The sequence below is a fragment of the Callorhinus ursinus genome, unplaced genomic scaffold, assembly GCF_003265705.2.
Source record: "Callorhinus ursinus isolate GAN/ISIS: 27379988/994484 unplaced genomic scaffold, GSC_fseal_2.0 scaffold8, whole genome shotgun sequence".
NCBI lineage: Eukaryota > Metazoa > Chordata > Mammalia > Carnivora > Otariidae > Callorhinus > Callorhinus ursinus.
Window position 1 is genome coordinate 38,544,447 of NW_027397070.1, and position 23,846 is coordinate 38,568,292.

The 23,846-nt window shown below is 37.7% G+C and overlaps 1 protein-coding gene across 11 annotated transcripts in view; it reads left to right on the forward strand.

Moving 5' to 3' along the window:
* FUT8 (fucosyltransferase 8) overlaps window positions 1-23,846 on the forward strand; it is a 346,719-nt gene that overhangs the window by 2,218 nt on the left and 320,655 nt on the right. For 8 of the 11 annotated variants that reach the window (XM_025869875.2, XM_025869869.2, XM_025869876.2 and 5 more), the window contains exon 1: window positions 39-491. The exons of the other annotated variants lie outside the window; for them this stretch is intronic. The gene's annotated coding sequence lies outside the window, so the exon portion shown is untranslated. Of the gene's footprint in view, window positions 1-38; window positions 492-23,846 lie in introns of those variants that run through there. 11 annotated transcript variants of the gene reach the window in all.

A 23,846-nucleotide genomic window follows, 5' to 3' on the forward strand; every position in this document is an offset into this window, starting at 1 on the left:
CGCGCGCGCACGCTTGCGCTAGCCAAGGCTTCCCCGCCTGCGCTCGTTGTCAGAGCCGCTCCGGCGCGTGCGCGCGTTATCTCCGGCCGACCCGAGTAGCCGTGTTCCCTCAGCTCCAGGCCCCCGCCCCACACCGCCCCCTCCCAGCCCCCAGCCAACCGGTCCCCTTCCTCTCCTGGCGGAATGGGGCCGGTGCTGCTCGGGGTCGCGCGCCCGGGACCCGGCTCGCGCTCGGTCTCGCGCTGTCAGCGACTGCCCCGCTCGCGCCGCCTCGCGCTCTCGCTCAGTCAGTGGCGCCGAAGGCTCCGTTAAGCGGCGGCGGCGGCGGTGGTTCCTGTTTCCGTTTCTTCCTCTCCCTTCAGTCGGGAGTAGCATCCTCCACCCAGCCACTCCTCCCACTCCCCAACGGGGCAGCTGCGGCCGAGGGCTGTGGCGGCGGCGGTGGCGGCGGCGACTGGGGACGGCGGAGACCGCCTCTGCTCCCGCCTCGGGTAAGGGGGCGTTTGGGAGCCGGGCCCCGCGCCCCTCGGGGTCTGGGGCTGGGCTAGTGCGGGATTCGTGGAGGCGCCGGGGATGTGATTGGGGGCTGTCGCCGCTCTTTTCCCCCAGGCGTTCCCCGGGCCTGTTGCTGCAACTGCTGCTGCTTACCCAGGGGCTCCGGGAAAAGTGGGGAGGAAGCCCCCGGGACGCTCTGGCGCGGCCCGGGGGCGCGGGCTGGGGGTGAGGGGCGCCTGCAGCCGCGGCTGTCCTCGGCGTCGCGCATCCTTGCTTCGGGCAGGGGCCGAAGCCAAGGAAAGGAGAAGGGATGGGGGCGGGGGTGGGAGGTGTCCCTCTTTTCCCTTCTCCACCTACCTGTCCTTTCGCCAGCAACTCGGTCCCTGTAATCACGGACTGCGGGCAGGAGGATGCTTGTACGTTACGGGCTTTTGTGAGGGGTTCTTGGGCCAGAAATCGGGGGGTGGACCCGTACAAAGATCCACTCCCGGCGAGGGGCCAATGCCTGGGCAGTTAAAGGCGTGAGTGCCGCTGCACCCCCCAACTGATGTGGGAATGATCAGCTGGCGGCTTTTGAGTATCTAAACTTATTTGGGAAGGTTAAACGAGTCCTTATTAATTAGTTAAAGGAGGTTTTTTCCTGCAAGAGTGAGTGGGTTGTCGGGTGCAGCACCTGTTCTTTTACTGTGGGCATTGCAATCTTCAGGCACACACAACGTCAGAGACGCAGTGATATCTTAAGTTAAATGGCAGTGTCTTGGTTAGGGTTCATCCCTGGTGAGCTTTTAGCGTTTTGCCGTGTATTATTAGCCTTTTGATTGAGGCCTTGGAGAAAGGCAGAGAGGTATTGTTTCTTCTTTCCATGTTTAAATTAATTTACAGTGGACTTAAGCCAACTCTAGAAGGTGAACCTAGGAAAGGCAGAATCTCCAGTAGATAACCCCAAACTTCAAGGTAACGCAGAACAGATTTCAACAAAAGTTTTCAATCAGTTTCGAATTAAGCTCATCAAGGGTAACTGACTGAACTTTGACTTGGCTCTCTTTAGAAGTTGTAGGCAAGGTTTCATTATCGTTTTTTTCCTTCTTGTTACTCCTAGGGTTAAGTGTATATTTATTTACTTTATTAAATTTAAATTTCATGTTTTTATACATAGGTCTTTTAAAGGGCGCATTATATAAATGCATTATAAACATTTTAGGAGAGAAATTAAGCATAACAGCACTATACTGAAATAATGGAGCAAGTTCTGTTTTCCCTTCTTTAAAATAACCTAAAAAGCAACCTAAAATCCTATGCCAAATGATAAGATCTTGTACATTGCCAGCTTTGTGAAATATACCATAAAATGTGTATAGAAAGTGGCAATTACTTGATTTATAAATACTACAGTAGTAAGGATAAGGTGGGCATTCAAACATTTGTATTTGTGAATTTACAGTTTAGTATATAGAAATGTAGGGAGTTAGAAATGAATAGGCTATAAGGACCATTGAAGGGTGATTTGGGGCATGGATTTTCCTTTCGCTGCTTTTATAAATTGAGAATTGTACTTGAAGAGCTGAACAGCTGGAATGAAACTTGTATAGATTGCAGAAACATGCAAAAGTTTATCTTTGATCAAGTAGTGAGTTAACATGAGTATACTGTGGTTTATTAGGATAGTGAATCAAAATAGTTTCCATAAAATATAGCACCATATAGATCATTTAGGATGTTCTTAAAGAGTCACTTGAAGTTGTTTTCCTACAAGTCATCCTATTTGAGATGTATGGAATTGAAAAAGAACAATAATTCTGATTACATTATGCAGTGTTTGGTTTCAATTTTAATTATTTATTTTAAAGTACTGGAATGTCCTTAAAAGTGGTGAATTTTGAAATTTGCTAGTGGCTTGGAAAAACTTGTGTTGTTTATTTTTTAAGTGCAGTTACATTAGTAGGTTGGTCTGGAGGGGGAGCTAGTGCCAAAGCAAAGCATAGCTTAATACGTGTTTGAACTTTTAAAATGCCCAAACCCAGGTTTTTATGACCTGAAGGAACATAAATTTTTAATTAAAAGAGTTAGGGAATTGATATGGGCATATATCTGAACATAGTTATTTGTGGAATATATATATATATGTTGTATATTACAAATAAAACTTTTCATGATCTGGAATAATGGAAAGTATATGCTTAAGGCTTATTGAATTTCTCATTTACAATCTCAGAAAAATATGCCCCATAATGTAGAGTGTGTAATAATAGTTTTTTAACTTTCTTGTGCATTGCATCACAAGGGAAGTAGTCTTAATCCTTTGTGCATATTGTATGTTCTTAAATTTTTTCTTTATAATAACCTATAGTCCTAAAATTTCAAAAATCAAATAGAGTCTTATATGGGCAAAGATATTGACTGGGTAGTAAGCTAAGTATTTATCAAGAGTAGAGATACTTTCATTAAGACATGGATCCTTCAGACATCTGGAAAGCAGGATGCCAAGGTCACTTCTTAACCCCTGTCTCCTATAATATAGTGCAATGAGTCTAGCCTGTTTACTAAATTGAACTTGGGCCTTTGAATATAAAGCAATTATTTTTTGGTTTATGGCACTTTAGTTAGATTTCTCAACTGTAATCAGTTAGGTATGCGAATTTACTTCTCACAGTTCATATATTCTTTAAATTCAAGGCTAGAAATTGATAATGTATATACTAAAATAATTAGAATATTTTGTTTTCTGAAGATAGTGGTTGGGCTGTTTGTTCTCTTGCTCTTCATTATGTAAACAGAATCTCAGTGCTGATAAAATAAAAAATAGATTCTTTGAAAAGAATGGCAATACCTGTGAGATAAAGAGTAGTGAAGTGCTCACCATTTTTAAGGGGTTTATTTATGCTATAAATTAAACAATGTTTTAAGGGGTTTATTTATGCTATAAATTAAACAGTGTTTTATAAGACATGCCAGAATATTTTTATGTATCTTTTTCAATTTCTTAAATGGTTATTTTTGATTTACTATAAACTGCATTACTAAATCTCTTGTTTTAATTAAATGGTAAATATACCCACTTCATATTATAGAACATTTATAAGAGTTACCATTTTATAATCATAAGAGTAAATATAAAAAAAATGTAATTTTTTTTAACTAAAAAATAAAACACAACTGGGGCACCTGGCTGGCTCAGTTGGTACAGCATGCGACTCGATCTCAAGGTTGTGAGTTCGAGCCCCATGTTGGGCATGGAGGCTACTTAAACAAAACAGAGCTAAGAGTCTAAACAATGCTGAAACCGAAAGTATTACTATTGTAGTACTTTTATGCCCTTCGTCAATACTAGTTCTGTTGGTACTCCTCAGATGAGGTGCCAACTTCCAGGCTTCTGTAGTGAGCAGTAGTGTAGTAGGTGTGGCATTTAGAGGACAGTTCAGTATTTTCTTTGGTTTCCTTCTTAGTGAGTCTGTGGCTTATATTTCTGTACTATTTGGTATACAGTTTCTTTTTGGCAGTTGGAATTGTTATTAAATTGTAGTTTGCTATAATGAGACAGATGTTTAAAAGATATTTACAATCAGTTTAAAAAAAACATTTTAAAATTCCCAACAGAAGATTGTTATACAGGGATGTATATGTATTTAAGATATATTTTTTAAGAGATTAGTCTCATGTCTGAACCTTCTTTTCTCTCTACGTTCTGCTCTCCAGCCTACTACTCTTCAACTTCCCTCCATATCCACAATTTTCTCTTTGGAGTAATTAGGGATCAAACCAATAAAAACGATATCACTCACCTGGCATAGGTTTTTCTTCCTTGATTAAATAAATGACCGTATTATCAGTCTCTACAATATTCTAAACATATAACCCATATACACTTTGTATGATACTATACATTTTACTTTTAATGGAAGAAGAACTTATAGGGCCTATGGGATTATGCTGTGTTTTTCAATATTAGTTACTCATATTTGTTACAGAAAGCAGAGCTATATGGTTAATTTCATTTAAGCTTTCTTTTAAAAAGACTTTATTTACCAAAACCTAATAGCTCACTCATCTATTACCTTTTAAAAATATCTTTTTGTGATAATTTGTTTTTTGTTTTTTGTTCATCAGAAAATGACATGTGAAGAGGAAATATGTTACGAGTTTTTTTAAAAAAACTGTACTGATGTGGTTCAAACTTGCTTTTGCTATTGGTTCTATAGTATAACCTCTTAATTTGAAGCACTGGAATAAACCTTTAAAGATCACTGTTGAAATGCTCCCTATTTTTGTTGTATCTTAGAACTTGGGTTTTTCACATTTATTTTAACAATGGGATAAATTGAAAAAAATATCACAGCATACTGATGTTTCAGTTGGATTTAACAGTTCTACTTGTCACCGTCTTGATGACTGGTTAATGTAAATAAAGTTCACATTATAAAATACGTAGTAAAATGTTGATATTAATCAGATGTAAATGAGAAATTAAACTACTGTTTATCTTAGAATCTGAGTTATGAGAAATATTACATGATATGAACTTTAAATGCTATAACTTTCTGATTATAAATGAACAAAAGTAACATAAAAATAAGAGATTCTTCTGTTTGATTTACTGCAAACATATAACTAAAATGAAAATGAACCTGTTTTGTGTTTATGTACATCTTTTTATTCAGTTGACTGTTAATGAACCATGAATGAGTTTCAAATTTTTAATAGTTTTGTGACTGGATTATATCCCTTAAATGAGATGTGAAATTCCATTAATATCTAGAGCCAGAATAAATTTGCATGTGGTAAAAACAATATTTCCAAACCCATCAAACTATAAAAGCATGGCAGTGTTATTAAATGACTTAAGTCATCATTCCATAAGCTAGTTTTAAAAATAATTTTTATACTTTTAAAAATATAATTGATCATAATATCTTGATTGGTGGTAAAGGTGGGAAAAATATAATTTGTAGCTTCTATATTATATCCATTGTTTTAGACTTCACCAATGTTTGGGGCAGTCAGTGAAGGGAAGGAGATTGAGAGAGGCAGAGGATCTTACTGGTTGATGAGCCTGCTTTGTTTGGAGGTGAGGGAGAGTTCTTTAGTTTTTCTTTGTCCCTCCATTTCTTTCTTTTCCCTGTTTGTCATTCTTACTCTCCCAGTTGTAGGAAATGTGGCAGTTGACAACATCCTTATAGGATTTTTTTTCTTAGAGTTCATAGAACATTTCCTGGTAAAACATTAGCTTTTATGTTACAGTAGTTTTATTATAATGATTTCATTTCCTCTGAGGCAAGAGGCAAGAGACTAGAAGAACTTCAGTTGGGGTAGAGTTTATTATTTATTAAAAAATGATTTTGTAACTCCATGTAAAAAGGGATATGGGGTTGTTGGTTCATTAATTGTTAAGGGCGCTGTATCAGTCACATTATTATCTGCTTAATATTTAATATATCATAATCCCCTCTTCCAATTTCCTGGAATGCATTCTCATGTCTCCTTTGTTATTTCTGTCTTCATCTATGGAGTTTTTGTGTATAACGAATTGGTTTTTAGAACATCACTTCACCTTCTTTGTGTACCACATTGCAGTAGGAAAATGTAAAAAAAAACAAACCCCAAAACCATACTGTGTCCCTTGAAAAGAACTAACAAACTAAAATGAGCAGCAGTGTTCTCCTTTCATGGGAATACTGTTAGCAAGTTTAAGCCAGTTATTGTGAAAAGGTCACAAGGAGAAAGTGTATGTTTGATAATTAGGGCCCTAATCATTTGGGATCTGACTGATTCAGTTTCTCTAACACATGGAATTGTACCTGAAAGAGAGATATATTCAGCTGAGATTGTGTTCTATTTTTCCTGCCTTGAATTCTTTGGATAACTACTTAATTCATTCAGTTACCAAATGTCAAAAGATCGTAATTTTGAGAAACCTACTCTTTAAAATTAGAGCTTAAGCTAGGATAAATATTTCGCTTTCTTTTTATAAATTTCAGATTTTTCTTTCTCTTTTAGGAAGTTTGGTGAAACTCTGGGGCTTTAGGAAGGTGGTAATTGAAATTCTTGAGGCCAAAATATCTTTCGTTAGCCTTGGTAAACTGAGCCTCAGCAGCATGGGAAATGTAGGTTTACTAAGTAATCCTGACTGCTTTCTCTGACATAATTACAGATATCTAGGCCTCCATTAATTAAAACTCTGTTTATTTTTAAGGTTCAAACAGTGGTGTTTCTCATAGATGTAAAACATTAACTGTTATGAGAGAGAAAACTTACTCTTAATTTGTAAGTAAACAAAGAATAGACTGTCAATGCTGAGTAAACTGAAGAGATGTATACCTAATAAGGATGCACAAACAATAAACTGAAGAAACTTGCTAATATGCAATTAAGAATGGTTCCTCTTAATAAAAGACTATTAGTGTTTAAATTATAGTGGCACAAAGGTGTCATGAAAATGAAATCACTAAAGAATTCTGTTTTGGGGGCGCCTGGGTGGCTCAGTTGGTTAAGCGACTGCCTTCGGCTCAGGTCATGATCCTGGAGTCCTGGGATCGAGTCCCACATCGGGCTTCCTGCTCAGCAGGGAGTCTGCTTCTCCCTCTGACCCTCTTCCCTCTCGTGCTTTCTATCTCTCGTTCTCTCTCTCTCTCTCAAATAAATAAATAAAATCTTAAAAAAAAAAAAAAGAATTCTGTTTTGGAACAGTTTGTCAGACCAGATAACAGATAAAGGAGCACATCCTCTGTTCTTTTTTTTTTTTTTTAAAGATTTTATTTATTTATTGGTCAGAGAGAGAGAGAGGGCACAAGCAGGGGGAGCCGAAGGCAGAGGGAGAAGCAGGCCCCCCACTGAGCAAGGAGCCCAATGTGGGACTTGATCCCAGAACCCTGGGATCATGACCTGAGCCGAGGGCAGACGCTTAACTGACTGAGCCATGCTTAACTGACTGAGCCATCCAGGCGTCTGCACCTCCTCTATTCTAAACTGTCTGGAGATGCTTAGAGCAGTGCAGATCCTATCTAAAAGGAAATAATGATCAATAACGAAAGTGTTTTCAGAGGAATTATGCACATTTCCTATGTGTATATTTGTGCACTTCCTGTTACTTTCTGTATCCATGGAAAATGTAAGGGTGGAAAATAAAGTACCTAACTTTTGGAAATTCTGAAGGGAAAAGGATCTGAAGTTTGCAAAAAAAAGTCTTTTTTTTTTTTTTTGTCTGTGTGTGTGTGTTTTAGTGATACTTTTTTTTAAAGATTTTTAAAAATTATTTGAGAGAGAGCTCGAGCAGGGTTTATGGGGGCTGCAGAGGGAGAGGGAGAAGCAGACTCCCTGCAGAGCAGGGAGACCCACACGGGGCTTGATCCTAGAACCCTGAGATCGTGACCTGAGCTGAAGGCAGACCCTTAAAGGACTGAGCCACCCAAGCGCCCCTAGTGATACTTTTTGACATATAATTCCCCAAGAGCTTTATGGGGAAAAAAAAAAATCTGAGTTCCTTCTTAGTCATTTTTTGAATAGCTTTATTGAAGTATAAATTATGTCTCAAAGTTTGCAGGTGAAGTTTTATTTATTTTTTTAAAGATTTATTTATTTTAGAAAGAGCACACACGGTGGGGCAGAGCAGGGGAGAGGGTAAGAAAGTCTTAAGCAGACTCCCTATTATGAGCATAACACGGGGCTTGATCTCATGACTCTGAGATCAAGACCTGAGCCGAAACCAAGAGTCAGACTCTTAACCTACTGCACCACTCAGATGCCCCCACAGCTTAAGTTTTAATAAATTTGTATATTGTGCAACCATTATCACAATTTAATTTTAGAAATCTTTAATTCTCCAAAAAGTTCTGTTTTGCCCACCTTCCCAATCCCTGCTCCAACTCCCAGCCGTAGGCAACCACTGATCTGCTTTTTGTTTCTGTAGTTTTGCCATTTCTAGAAATTTGACATTAAGAGAATCATACAATATATATTCTTTTGTGTCTGGCTCCTTTCATTTAGTATAATCCTGTTTAGTCATTTGAATGAATGGTTAAAATAGAAAAGCTTTAAACCTGGAATCAGGAGATTGGATACTAGCGTTAGCTTTGCTACCACATGTATAAACTTGGGTAAGCCACTTGTTCCCCCGGGCCTTTGCTTTTTTTCCATAAAATGAATTATTTGGATTTTCTTCTATTCTAGTTTTTACAGCTGTGTAGATATTCACTGACCTTTTCCTAGAATATATCTTAACTCTTCCCCTTAAATATAGTCACTTTATTATTTTTTGAATCAGAAATGAGGCTTATGGTCTAATTTTTTTAAAAAGATTTATTTATTTGAGAAAGAGAGGGAGCATGCGTGAGCTTGTGGCGGGGAGGGGCAGAGGGAGAGGGAGAGAGTCTTAAGCAGACTTGATGTCTGACTTGGGGTTTGATTTCACAACCCTGAGATCACTACCTGAGCTGAAACCAAGAGTCAGGTGCTTAACCAACTGCGCCACCCAGGTGCCCAAAAACGAGGCTTATAGTCTAGTACGTGAGTCAGCTGTGGACAAATATGGGACTGTCTTGAAGAAACAAGATGGTTGATTGAACTTTTTCTTGAACATTTCTTAGTTCGTGTGTATAACTTTGAGAATAGGGACAATCATAAAAGCTGAGTTAATGATTTTTAAAGAGAAGAAAGACAAAGTTTAATAATTCTCAGGGGTAGAGCTTTAAAAGTGATTGAAGCTTCTTATGAATGTAAGAAAAAGACTATGCTTTTATTTATTTATTTATTTTTTTGTTTTGGGAGTAGAATATGGCATGGAGAGATTTTAGTTAGGTTTAAACCAAGTTGGGTTCAAGGCAGTCGAGTGAGATTACACTGTTTTTCAAAGAAGAACCAAAGAAAATGTATAGCTACCATTGGGAAGACTGTCCTAGGGCTCATGTAGAGGCAAAGCTGATGGGTAACATTCAGGTGTCAAACTAAGGAAAATAGACACATATAGGGAGTTAAAAAATAGTGCTGTACATACGTAAATGAATGTGTTTGTAACAGGAGTAGACAACTGTCTGCGTAGGCTGGTATCAGATATGCCAAAGGGTTAATGTGCATTTTCAGTGTAGTATAAAAAAAGATAGGGCACTGAATAACAACTAGCTAAATTTAAAAATGAGAGTGCTGTAACTACTTTCAAATATTCAATAATTTGACTCAGAAACCATCAGAGCTTCTTATATTACCTATAATAGTAGGAAGTATGGTATAAGATGATTGAATTTTTATTTTTACCCAACATACTAGAATGTATGAGTGGTAACCCACAGATCAGACACTGTGGAGGAGGGGAATATAGTCATAAATATATTTTAATGATGGAGTCATTGTAGCAGCATAAGAAAATTTGTTTCATGCTTTATAGTCCTATTTTTTGTTCACAAGTGGTATTTATAATTTAGGTAAACTGCCAGATAACCAGAAATTTCCCCAAATATGAAACCTATATTTAATCAATGAAGATTTGTCACTTTGACAATAATATAATGATTATGTTAAGACTCTAAATGAGTTTTAAAAGTTGAATCTCATAGCTTTTTATGCAATGGCAGCATTCTAGGAATAAGTATGAGAACTTTCTAAGGTGACTATTTTATGGCAACCATATTCTTTTAAATATATGCCATGCCATATTTATTTTTAAATGTCTCACAGAATTTGTAATACATATAAAGTATCTAAATATGAATTATGTAATTGGAAACATTTCAGGAAAAGAGATACTTTGAAGCTTCAAAATATTAAAGATCTTATTTTCCTAGGGAATTTTTATTTTTAAACATAATAATAATGGGTACCTGGGTGGCTCAGTTGGTTAAGCGTCTGCCTTCGGCTCAGGTCATGATCCCAGGGTCTTGGGATCGAGCCCTATATCAGGCTCCTGCTTGGCAGGGAGTTTGCTTCTCCCTCTCCTTCTGCTGCTCCCCCTGCTTGTACCCTCTCACTCTCTCTCTCTTCTGTCAAATAAATAAATAAAATCTTTTAAAAAAATAATAAGTGAGCTGCTGTCAAAAGATATAGCCTTTTTTTTTAAAGATTATATTTATTTATTTGAGAGAGGGAGAGAGAGCAAGCAAGCCTGAGCAGGGGTAGAGGCAGAGGGAGATGGAGAAGCAGACTCCCCACTGAGCAGGGAACCCGACGTGGGGCTGTATCCCAGGGCTCCAAGATCATGACCTGAACTGAAGGCAGATAGATGCTTAACCGACTGGGCCACTCAGGCACCCCTCCAAAGATACAGCCATTTTTAAGTTTAGAATTCCTATTCTCTGTATAGTTCTCTCACATACTTGACTTTAAGAAAATAGACATTAAGGATTTCTTGAATAATCAGATACTACTTGGATATTTAAGCAAAGCATCAGAGCAAGACACATTAATGCAGTAAAAATGATTAAAAGTTTTATAACAGCAAAGAAAAAATGCAGTAATATACAATGGAAAAGAAGACTTACAGAACGAACATCATTACCTCAAATCAGATATAGAAGGCTGTTTTTACAAAACAATAGCAGTCAAATCAAATAGGCTAAAGAATTTGTGCTGTTCTACTAGATAAGTGAAAATGAGATGAATAATTAATTATAAAGAGTGCTCCAAAATACTCACTCACACTGGTTGGCAATTCTTTTGTAATTGATTTCCTGCAGGGGCTATTTCTGACCTTTTCTACTCCCTAGCCCCTATTCCTGTATACTGTTCCCAGACTTTGTAGGTTGTTTTCAATTACTTTCTTTTTTTAAAGAGTAAGAAGGTTAAGGCCATCAAACAGACATGTCTTTAGCGTTGCTTTTCTTTATCTCTAAATTGTTTAATTTCCCTTCCTCTCTACTGTTTGGTTTTAGGGATGTATCATTTTAGGCTTACATGACTATTTCATGGCTGCTACTTTTATCCCTTCTGTTAGACTATATGGGCTTGTTAGTTAACTCTTTTATTATTTTTATTTAAATCTCCCTTAGCATCTTCAGTGGCCTAAAAAAAAAAAAATCCACCCAAAAAACACCTTTTCTTATTCTTTTTTCCTTCTTTTCCTCTCCTTTTTTTTTTGTATTATCCGATAGCCCAAAGGAAAAAGCAACATGTATATTGTTTAAATTTTGCTGTCTTCTTTTTCACTAAAGCTATTTTCTCTGTTGTTACCAGTGACCTGAATTGCCAAATAGAGACTTTTTTCAGTTTTAATTCTTGCTTTTAAATTATCCAGATTTGACACAGTGAACCCCTTTTCCTCCTCCCTTCTTATAAGGGAGCTTATAAGCTCTCCTGTATATTCTAGTCACTCTTCATTCACAAGGTCAACTTGTTTCTTAAGTATTTGCCTTATATATTTTTCTTAATCTAGCTGCTTTTCCTTGGAATGTTACCTGGTCCTTTGGCTTCGGTGAGTACCTCTTTCAGATGACTTACATTGTAAGTGCCCAAACTTCAGTTTTTAGCTGGAGAGCTCCACCTGTTTGTCATGCCATTAAGCTCAACATGCTCACTTTGAATTTTCTTTCATTTTCTTTCTCCTAAAATGTATTCTTCTTTCTAACTTTCCTTTCTCTGTTATTGGCTTATTCCTCCCATTACCCAAACTTGAACTCTGAGTCATCTTTGAATTCCCCATCAGATCTATTCATTTGTTAAACTGGAATTTCTGTTCTGTGTTTCTCTATTTCATCAGCTCTTTTCTGTTTCATTATTTTTTAAAGATTTTATTTATTTATTTGACAGAGAGAGAGAGAGAGAGAGAGCACAAGCAGGGGGAGCAGCAGAGGGAGAGGGAGAAGCAGGCTCCCCGCTGGGCACGGAGCCCGATGCAGGGCACTATCCTGGGACCTTGGGATCATGACCTGAGCTGAAGGCAGATGCTTAACCGACTGAGCCACCCAGGTGCCCCTTCTGTTTAATTTATTACTACAGAAATTTTTACTACAGAAGGTTCTCATTACCACAAACATAAATAATTGTAATTTGGTAATTGCTATGATAGAGAGGAGGCAGAGAGAGGCAGCAGTACTATTAGGGTGTGATAAGTGGAGAAGGCTGTATTGAAAGGAGGTGATGTTTAAGCCTAGCATCAAAGAATAAGTAGGGGCATTCCAGGCAGACAAGCTGAAGAAAGACTTATTGGAAATTTATTATATGTTGTCAATTCATATGACTTTTGCTTTAATCCTTACTGCATGTGTGTGTTTTTTTTATATTGGCATATGTAATTGCCTTTCTTCAGATATTGATGAAGGTGAGTGAATGAACAAGGTAAAGCCAGAGTGACACAAAGTAGTAACATATCTTTATTACCTAGGCTTGAATGAGTAGAATGGTAAAATGTCAAGTGGTGAAAAGTGAGCACTACCTGCATTGAAGACTTAAAATCTTAAAATTTACATTAAAAGCTGTCTTTAAGGTTCCTTGCACTTGGAATGTAAATCTAGTGGACAGCTGTTGTTAGTCTATTTATGTATGGCTTTATCTTTTATTTCTCCTTATACACATATGTTTGCCCTACAGCAGGGCTAGGTAATATCTATATATTAATAGCCACTAATATTTGGAATAAGTTAACTGAAGGCCACAGCAAGTGAAGAGATAATTTACTGTTTTTGCTCCCTTAGAGAAACAATGTTTTGTGCTTTTAAAATGGGAAGCATTAAAACCAACAGTTCCAAATTGGCTTAAAAAGATGACTTATTGTTTTTGTAAATGGGAAGAGCAGAGGTGGAGCAGTCCAGGAGCAAAGAGATCCAGGAATTTAAATGATGTCTTTAGGATACTCTTCACTTCCTGACTGTACTTCTTTCTGTATGTTAGTCTTATTGTCTGCTTATGTTAGAAGTCTTTCATGACAGAGATGCACAGCCTCGGATTGCTGAGAGCTCACAGTGAAGAACTGAGAACTTTCTGAAGGAAGGCCTTTCATGAGGCCCATCCTTGGGCTAATTACTGTGGGGAATTGTCATTGGATTGTCATCAGAACCACATAAAATGGGGGAAGGTCAGTCCCCCAAAAGATGGGAATACTATTAACTAGAGAAGTGGGGGAAGGAATGTGAAGTAGGCGAAAGCAATCTATAGTCATTGCAGAGGAGGAAAAAAATAAAAGTTATAGCCACAGGGAAAGAGAAATGTGTACATAGGTGAGAGAAGTGAGTAAAGGGAAGGGGACTAGTGTCAGTTGAGAATGTGGTAAGCCTTGTCTTAAGCATTTTATATTTTATCTCTATGGCTTATTAGAGGCAGCTGTATTATCTACAGAGGATAACTATTTCTAGATATAGTAATTTTTAAAACGTTCTGATTCTTTCATCCTTTTTTTTTAATTTGGCATATTTCCTTTATTTTTTTATGAATTAAATTTTCTTTTCATTTTTAAATTTATATGCAGTAAAATACATACTTTGTGATATACTATTCTATGTGTTTTGACAAATGTATAAGACTGTGTATACACCACCATTAATTATCAAGACATAGAGCTCCTGTTGCCTCTTTGTAATTAGCCTCTCCGCCTCATCTCCAACCCCATGGTAAACACTGACCTGTTCTCCATGGCTCTTGTTTTGCTTTTACCAGGATTTATGTAAATGGAATTATAGTTGTGTAGATTTTTGGGTCAGCCTCTTTCACTTAGGAAATGCCTTTGAAATTCATTCATGCTGTTACACATGTTAATAGTTTATTCCTTTTCATTGGTAAGTAGTAATCCATAGTATGAATGGACCAGTTTGTTTATTCATCCGTTGAGAGACGTTTGGGTTATTTCTCGTTTTTGGCAACTACATGTAAAACTGCTATAAACATTTGAGAATAGTTTTTTTTTTATGAACGTAAATTTTCATTTCACTTGGGTAAATACCTAGCAATCATATGGTATGTGTATGTTTGATTTTGTAGGTAACTGCAAAACTTTTCCAAAGTTGCTATACCATTTTGCATTCTCACCAACAATATATGAGAATTCCAGTTGCTCTTCATCCTTGTTAGCACTTGGTATTGTCAGGTTTTTTTGTTTTGTTTTTTGTTTTGATTTTAGCTCTTTTAGTAGGTATATATCACTGTGCTTTTAAATTATACTTTCCTGATGGCTAATGATGCTGGGTATATTTTCATGTGCTTTCTTTAACATTCTGAGAATACTTTTCTGCTTTTTTAAAAAATGATTGCAGGGACACCTGGGTGGCTCAGTCAGTTAAGCGTCTGCCTCCTGCTCTGGTCATGATTCCAGGGCCCTGGGATTGAGTCCCGCATCCGACTCCTTGCTCAGTGGGGAGGGGTGGCTGCTGCTTCTGTCTGCCACCCGCCCCTGCTTGTGTGCTCTCTCTGACAAATAAATAGAATCTTTAAAAAAAGATTGCATTTTTTTAGAAAACAGAACAATAAATGGCCTTGACAAGAGTTTTGGTAAGCATTTGGGTTATAGCTGGTGCATTGCAAAATCCAGAGGACACCATTCACGTTAAAAAAAAAAAAAGGGGCTCTTTGGAGTTGTACAGTGCAGCAGTGTTGGCTGTATATTTACAGCCATTATCTAGAATTATTGGTGATTAAGTTCCATGGAAAATTTGAGTACTATCAAATGATGCATTTAAAAATCATTTTTCAGCGTTTCTCTGAAATGAAATTTTGTTCAGGAGCAGATTCTAAAGAAGTGCCCTATAGGCAGTATGTCTAATGGATCAGTCTTGGGAGATAGAAAGGCCTATTTCAGATATTCAACTCCGCCATTTACTGCATGAGTGACCTTGGGCATCTTATCTAGCTTTTTTGAGCCATTTCTGTATCAGCAAAACAGGGTTGATAGAATCTCCCTTTTGTGGATGTGGTAAGAATTATCAATAATGCATGTAAAATACCTGACACAGAGTGGACCTCTTCAAGTTGCAAGTGCTTTTACTTCCATTTCTTACTACTACTTAGTGCTGATTACCCAAAAGCCATACCCAACAAAGGCTTTAGGGTACCAGCAAAACAGAGGAAAAAGAATTTGAGAAAAGATTGAAAGCACTTAATATTTAAAAAAAATTTTTGAAGAAGTAATCTGGAAAGAATTTTATTGTATTAACTTAATCTTAGTTGTATAGCATTTAATAGGGTGGAATAGAGGATTATACTATTATATTTTCTGTACTTGGGGCTTCTAAAGGTCTTAATTTGGTCTTAACCACCATCACCCACCACAGCTACCCCTGTATCATGCCTGTGCTAAAAAAAGACTCTGAAATGTATCATCTAATGTTTAGGGTGTTAGAAATGCAGTTTCCTTGTTTTGAGACAAGATGATATGAATGAATACTAGTTAAGACATCATTAGTCCTGTCCAGTAAAGTGAGAATATTTGAGGTTCCAGGGAATTATTTTATAAGATTTTCTTAAACCTTATAATTTCTTTATGATTAGTCTTTTAAAAAATTATTTAAATTCCAGTTAATTTAATGTAATATGAGTTTCAGGTGTACAATTCAATGATTCCATACACAACACCCGGTGCTCATCACAAGAAGTGCCCCCCTTAATCCCCATCCCCCATTTAACCAATCCCCTCACCCACCTGTCCTCATCATGATTATTCTTGCAATTCCAGGTGATTATAGTAAAATCCTTAAAATAGCAAGAAAGGAGAACCAGGAAGATTAGATTTGCTTTATGAATATAAGGAGGAGGTTTACCAAGTAATGGAGTGGGTATGGAGAGGAGTTTAGGCTGAGTTTCTGGACGTGGAAGTAACTTAACTCTTTTTTTTTAAAATTTTTTATTATCTTAATCACTATACATTACATCATTCATTTTTGATGTAGTGTTCCATGATTCATTGTTTGTGTATAACACCAGTGCTCCATGCATAACGTGCCCTCTTTAATACCCATCACCAGACTAACCCATCCCCCCACCCCCTCCCCTCTAGAACCCTCAGTTTGTTTTTCAGAGTCCGTCGTCTCTCATGGTTCGTCTCCCCCTCCTAATTCCCTCCCTTCTTTCTTCCCCTCCTGCTATCTTTTTTTGTTTTTTTTTAACATATATTGTATTATTTGTTTCAGAGGTACAGGTCTGTGATTCAACAGTCTTGCACAATTCACAGCGCTCACTATAGCACATAACCTCCCCAGTGTCTGTCACCCAGCCACCCCATCCCTCCCACACCCCACCACTCCAGCAACCCTCAGTTTGTTTCCTGAGATTAGGAATTCCTCATATCAGTGAGGTCATATGATACATGTCTTTCTTTGATTGACTTATTTCGCTCAGCATAACACCCTCCAGTTCCATCCACATCGTTGCAAATGGCAAGAGCTCATTCCTTTTGATGGCTGCATAATATTCCATTGTGTATATATACCACATCTTCTTTATCCATTCATCTGTCGATGGACATCTTGGCTCTTTCCACAGTTTGGCTATTGTGGACATTGCTGCTATAAACATTGGGGTGCACGAACCCCTTGGGATCCCTACATTTGTATCTTTGTGGTAAATACCCAGTAGTGCAATTACTGGATCATATGGTAGCTCTCTTTTCAACTTTTTGAGGAACCTGCATACTGTTTTCCAGAGTGGCTGCACCAGCTTGCATTCCCACCAACAGTGTAGGAGGGTTCCCCTTTCTCCGCATCCCCACCATCTGTCGTTTCCTGACTTGTTAATTTTAGCCATTCTGACTGGTGTGAGGTGATATCTCATTGAGGTTTTGATTTGGATTTCCCTGATGCTGAGTGATGTTGAGCACTTTTTCATGGTCTGTTGGCCATTTGGATGTCTTCTCTGGAAAAATGTCTGTTCATGTCTTCTGCCCATTTCTTAATTGGATCATTTGTTCTTTGGGTGTTGAGTTTGATATGTTCTTTATAGATTTTGGATACTAGTCCTTTATCTGATGTGTCATTTGCAAATATCTCCTCCCATTCTGTCAGTTGTCTTGGTTTTGTTGACTGTTTCTTTTGCTGTGCAAAAGCATTTTATCTTGATGAAGTCCCAGTAGTTCATTTTTGCCCTTGCTTCCCTTGCCTTTGGCGATGTTTCTAAGAAGAAGTTGCTGTGGCTGAGGTTGAAGAGATTGCTGCCTGTGTTCTCCTTTAGGATTTTGATGGACTCCTGTTTCACATTTAGGTCTTTCAACCATTTGGAGTCTGTTTTTGTGTGTGGTGTAAGGAAATGGTCCAGTTTCCTTCTTCTGCATGTGGCTGTCCAATTTTCCCAACACCATTTGTTGAAGAGACTTTTTTCCATTGGACATTCTTTCCTGCTTTGTCAAAGATGAGTTGACCATAGAGTTGAGGGTCCATTTCTGGGCTCTCTATTCTGTTCCATTGATCTATGTGTCTGTTTTTGTGCCAGTACCATACTGTCTTGATGATGACAGCTTTGTAATAGAGCTGGAAGTCCGGAATTGTGATGCCGCCAGCTTTGCTTTTCTTTTTCAACATTTCTCTGGCTATTCAGGGTCTTTTCTGGTTCCATACAAATTTTAGGATTATTTGAAAAAAGTGGATGGTATTTTGATGGGGATTGCATTGAATGTGTAGATTGCTCCAGGTAGCATTGACATCTTCACAGTATTTGTTCTTCCAATCCATGAGCATGGAATGTTTTTCCATTTCTTTGTGTCTTCCTCAATTTCTTTCATGAGTATTTTATAGTTTTCTGAGTACAGATCCTTTGCCTCTTTGGTTAGATTTATTCCTAGGTATCTTATGGTTTTGGGTGCAATTGTAAATGGGATCGACTCCTTACATTCCCTTTCTTCTGTCTTGTTGTTGTTGTATAGAAATGCAACTGATTTCTGTGCATTGATTTTATATCCTGCCACTTGACTGAATTCCTGTATGAGTTCTAGCAGTTTTGGGGTGGAGTCTTTTGGGTTTCCACATAAAGTATCATATCGTCTGCATAGAGAGAGAGTTTGACTTCTTCTTTGCCGATTCGGATGCCTTTTATTTCTTTTTGTTGTCTGCTTGCTGTGGCTGGGACTTCTAATACTATGTTGAATAGCAGTGGTGATAGTGGACATCCCTGCCGTGTTCCTGACCTTAGGGGGAAAGCTCTCAGGTTTTCCCCATTGAGAATGATATTCGCTGTGAGTTTTTCATAGATGGCTTTGTGATATTTAGGTATGTGCCCTCTATCCCTATACTCTGAAGAGTTTTGATCAAGAAAGGATCCTGTTCTTTGTCAAATGCTTTTTCTGCATCTATTGAGAGGATCATATGATTCTTCTTCTTTCTTTTGTTAATGTATTGTATCACGTTGATTGATTTGCAGATGTTGAACCAACCTTGCAGCCCAGGGATAAATCCCACTTGGTCGTGGTGAATAATCCTTTTAATGTACTGTTGGATCCTCTTAGCTAGTATTTTGGTGAGAATTTTTGCATCCATGTTCATCAAGGATATTGGTCTGTAATTCTCCTTTTTGATGGGGTCTTTGTCTGGTTTTGGGATCAAGGTAATGGTGGCCTCATAAAACGAGTTTGGAAGTTTTCCTTTCATTGCTATTTTTTGGAACAGTTTCAGAAGAATAGGTATTAATTCTTCTTGAAATGTTTGGTAGAATTCCCCTGGGAAGCCATCTGGCCCTGGGCTTTTGTTTGTTGTGAGATTTTTGATGACTGCTTCCATTTCCTTAGTGGTTATAGGTCTATTTAGGTTTTCTGTTTCTTCCTGGTTCAGTTTTGGTAGTTGATACATCTCTAGGAATGCACCCATTTCTTCCAGGTTATCTAATTTGCTGGCATAGAGTTGCTCATAATATGTTCTTATAATTGTTTGTATGTCTTTGGTGTTGGTTGTGATCTCTCCTCTTTCATTCATGATTTTGTTGATTTGGGTCATTTCTCTTTTCTTTTTGATAAGTCTGGCCAGGGGTTTATCAATCTTGCTAATTCTTTCAAAGAACCAGCTCCTAGGTTCGTTGATCTGTTCTACTGTTCTTTTGGTTTCTAGTTCATTGATTTCTGCTCTGATCTTTATTATTTCTCTTCTCCTGCTGGGTTTAGGCTTTCTTTGCTGTTTTTTCTCTAGCTCCTTTAGGTGTAGTGTTAGGTTGTGTATTTGAGACCTTTCTTGTTTCTTGAGAAAGGCTTGTATTGCTATATACTTTCCTCTTAGGACTGCCTTTGTTGTATCCCAAAGATTTTGGACAGTTGTGTTTTCATTTTCATTTTTTTCCATGAATTTTTAAAATTCTTCTTTAATTTCCTGGTTGACCCATTCATTCTTTAGTAGGATGCTCTTTAGCCTCCATTTACTTGAGTTCTTTCCGACTTTCCTCTTGTGATTGAGTTCTAGTTTCAAAGCATTGTGGTCTGAAAATATGCAGGGAATGATCCCAATCTTTTGGTACTGGTTGAGACCTGATTTGTGACCTAGGATGTGATCAATTCTGGAGAATGTTCCATGGGCACTAGAGAAGAATGTGTATTCCCTTGCTTTGGGATGGAATGTTCTGAATGTATCTGCGAAGTCCATTTGGTCCAGTGTGTCATTTAAAGTGGAGGTAACATGGGCGCCTGGGTGGTTCAGTTGGTTGAGGGACTGCCTTCGGCTCAGGTCATGATCCTGGAGTCCCAGGATTGAGTCCCGCATCGGGTTCCCTGCTCGGCAGAGAGTCTGCTTCTCCCTCTGACCTTCCCCCCTCTCATGCTCTCTCTCTCTCTCTCTCTCTCATTCTCTCTCTCAAATAAATAAATAAAATCTTAAAAAAAAAGATTTAAAGTGGAGGTAACTTAACAACTGAAGAAGAATGATAGTATGATTTTGTTTCTTTGTTTGGTTTTAAACTATCTCTCTCTACTTTGGTATTTTCTGTTTGTTAGACACATTGGTTTTATACCTTTGTGTAGTGAAGTGGTTCTGCAACTTTGAACCAAATTAGTTTGATTCACACTTTTATTTCTCAATTGGACTTTTTAAAGGTAATCATATGGAGCAGAGTAAGAAGTATCCTAAGAAGTAGAATTAAAGGTCCTTTTCTTTTTCTTTTTTTTTAAGTTTTTATTTTAATTCCAGTTGGTTAATATACAGTGTTAATATTTAGTTTTAGGTGTAGAATTTGGTGATTCCACACTTCCGTACAGCACCCAGTGCTCATCACCACAAGTGTACTCCTTAATCCCCATCACCTGTTTCACCCATTCCCCTATCCTCCTCCCCTCTGGTAATCATCAGTTGTTCTCTGTAGTTAAAGAGTCTAAAGGTCCTTCTCTTCTTCCATTTCTTCTGTCTCCGGTAAGTAATAATAATCAAAAACATTTCATTTTTGCCATTTTGTAGCTTGAGATGAGGGAAAGGAAAGTTTGCATTCACATCTCCTGTCTTCATCTAACTTTGTTCCCTTTGACCAACTGTGGCATATTCTCCATTTTCCTCAAATTAACAAAACCTAGATTTTTAGTGGGCACTGTCTGTGCTTGCTGAAAGACTGAATTTCTGAGATTCTCTTGCAGTTAGGTATAACCTCGTGAAGAAGTTCTGATCAATGATATGTAAGTGGAAGTGGGTGATACTTCCAAAATTCTATTTAAAGGAAGAGTTGTATCCTTTTAATCTTTTTCTCTAGCTGCCAACTTAGACCATGAGGTTAGGGGCTATATTCCAAAGATAGTGGATTGGAGAGTGGAAGGATACTGTATGTTGATGACATGATAGAACAGTCCTAGACTGCCTGTTTTCAGATTATTTTATGTCAGAGAGAAGTAAACTTCTATTTTGTTTAAGCCACAGTTAATTTGGGTTTTTGTGTTATGTATAGTTGAATCCACTTACCCCCCCCCCCCCCCCCACACACACATTCTAAGGCAGCTTCCCTTCTCTTGCTCTGTGGTTGAACTCTTGGTACCATTCACTTTTCCACTTTTTATTTTTTATTCCCTTTTTTAAGGTTTTTTTTTTTTTTTAAGTAATCTCTACATGCAATGTGGGGTCAAACTCATGATCCCAAGATCAAGAGTGACATGTTGTGCGACTGAGCCAGCCAGGTGCTCCCACTTTTCCTCTTCTAAATCCCTGAAATCTCTGCTCTCAGTATTTTCTACAATATTTGTTCATAGGTACAGCATTGTAATTAGAAGCTGCTATAACTGCTAGTTACATAGTTTCTGAAATTTTAATAACTTTGAAGAAACTTTTTAGCCAAGAATATAAAAGAATATGTAAGTGCGGTTACAGATACTTTATTTCATAATAAAAATATATAATTTCTTTTTAAAAATGTTTTATTTATTTGAGAGAAAGTGGGCACATGTGGGAGCCAGGGGAGGGGCAGAGGGACAAGTAGAGTCCCCACTGAGCAGGGAGCCTGACTGTGGCTCCATCCCAGGACCCTGAGATCATGATCTGAGCCAAAGTCAGAGGCTTAACCGACTGAGCCACCCAGGCTCCCTGAAAAAGATACAGTTTCTAAAAAATAATGTATAGTTATTAAGTTGCTCCCCAGCCCAACCACCCCCACTCCTCAGTGGTGATAGACACAGATTGGTTTGGTTAATTGGCTACCAGCAACTCCTCCAGTGATTTGTCTAGATCACTGTTAACTCTCTTGTTACCTGCCCTTTTGGAGCATTCATACTACCCCTACTCTTGTCACAGGGAAATACAATAATATGGGGAAGCTTCCACATCACAGTTATTGGTGCAAGAATGTTTATGTGAGATGAATAAATACTAGCTCTGTTCTGGGTTTTTTGGAACCGTACCTAGCAGGGAAAGAGATCATCCTCTCTAGGCTTGAGACTGTAAAGATGTGGAAAAACTGGGTTTAGGAGAATCCTACTAACACCCAGAGAGAATCAGAAATAGAGATGGAAGGATACAATCCAGTCTTTGGAAAATGGACATTGTACCTCATCCAGGCTAATTTAGAATCTCTTTTCTAGTAACTTTTGATAATTTGTGATTCAGACATAATTTCAAGTCAGACTGGGTTGGGCACTTGAATTGTAGGGTCAACTGAAGGGACAGAAGTTCCTTTAAAGCCATACTCCTAAATATAAATAAATATAAATTTAAAATATAAATAAAAAAATTAAAGGGTGATAGAAATTATATTCTTTGGTACTTTGAAGGAAGTTCAGTATTGGTTTATTGATTTTAACAAATATACCATACTAATGTAAGATGTTAATAACAGAGGAAGCTGGGAGAGTGGTATATGGGAACTCTGTACTATCTTCTGAATTTTCCTTAAATGTAAAACTTCTAAAAGAGAAAGGCTATTTTAAGAAAAAGTTAATTTTTAAAAATTCTGAATAATATAAATTGCTTGAGGACAGGGTCATTTGGCTTGTTAATATTTGCATACTTAAGGTCTAGCATAGTGCCTAGCACAAAATTAGCAATAAATGCTGAGGAACTTTGTTACACTTAGGTTATTTTGTAGGAGTTTCTGGAAAGATAAGAAAGTTGGAAAAGAAGCTATTAAATTTTCTCAGTTTTTATTAAAAAGCTACAAAAATTCAGTTTAATCAAGTTGAATTTATTTGACTACATTTCCTACTCAGTGTATTGCATAAACTTTCTATGATTGCTTGTGAAGCTAATTTTAAATCCTCACTGTTGTAGATTTTTTTTTTTAAGATTTTATTTATTTATTTGACAGAGACACAGCGAGAGAGGGAACACAAGCAGGGGGAGTGGGGGAGGGAGAAGCAGGCTTCCTGCTCTATCCCAGAACCCTGGGATAATGACCAGAGCTGAAGGCAGAGGCTTAATGACTGAGCCACCCAGGTGCCCTAGTGTTGTAAATGATTTTGAAAAGACATCAAGCTTAGTTTAGTTGATAGAACTATTTCATTTCATTAACAGGTTGAGTGCTGAAATATTAAACAGTCCTTTAATAAGTAGAATTAAATGTAATATTTAAAAAAAAACCCTGAGTATATCGATGTCATTAGCATTAGGGAAATGCAGATTAAAACCACAAAGAGATACCACTACATACCTATTAGAATAGCAAAACAAAACCAAACTTTCTGACAGTACCAAACTGGCAAGGATGTGGAGCAACTGAAACTCTTACACATTGCTCATAGCAATGAAAAACTGTCCAGCCACTTTAGATAAATTTTTCAGTTTCTTGTAAAGTTAAACATACACTTAGCCCATGACCCAGAAATCCTGTCCCTAGGTATTTTCCCAATAGAAATGAAACTATGTTCTCTCAACTGGTATATGAGTGTTTATAGCAGCTCTGTTCATAATTGTCAGAAACTGGAAATGACCCAGATGTCAGTGTGTGAATGGATACACCATACAGTGGAACACCACTCAGTAATAAAAGAAACCAACTTGGATGAATCTTAAAGGCATTACACTGAGTGAAAGCAACTTGTTTCATGATTCCATTTATATGACCTTGTTAAAAATGCAAAA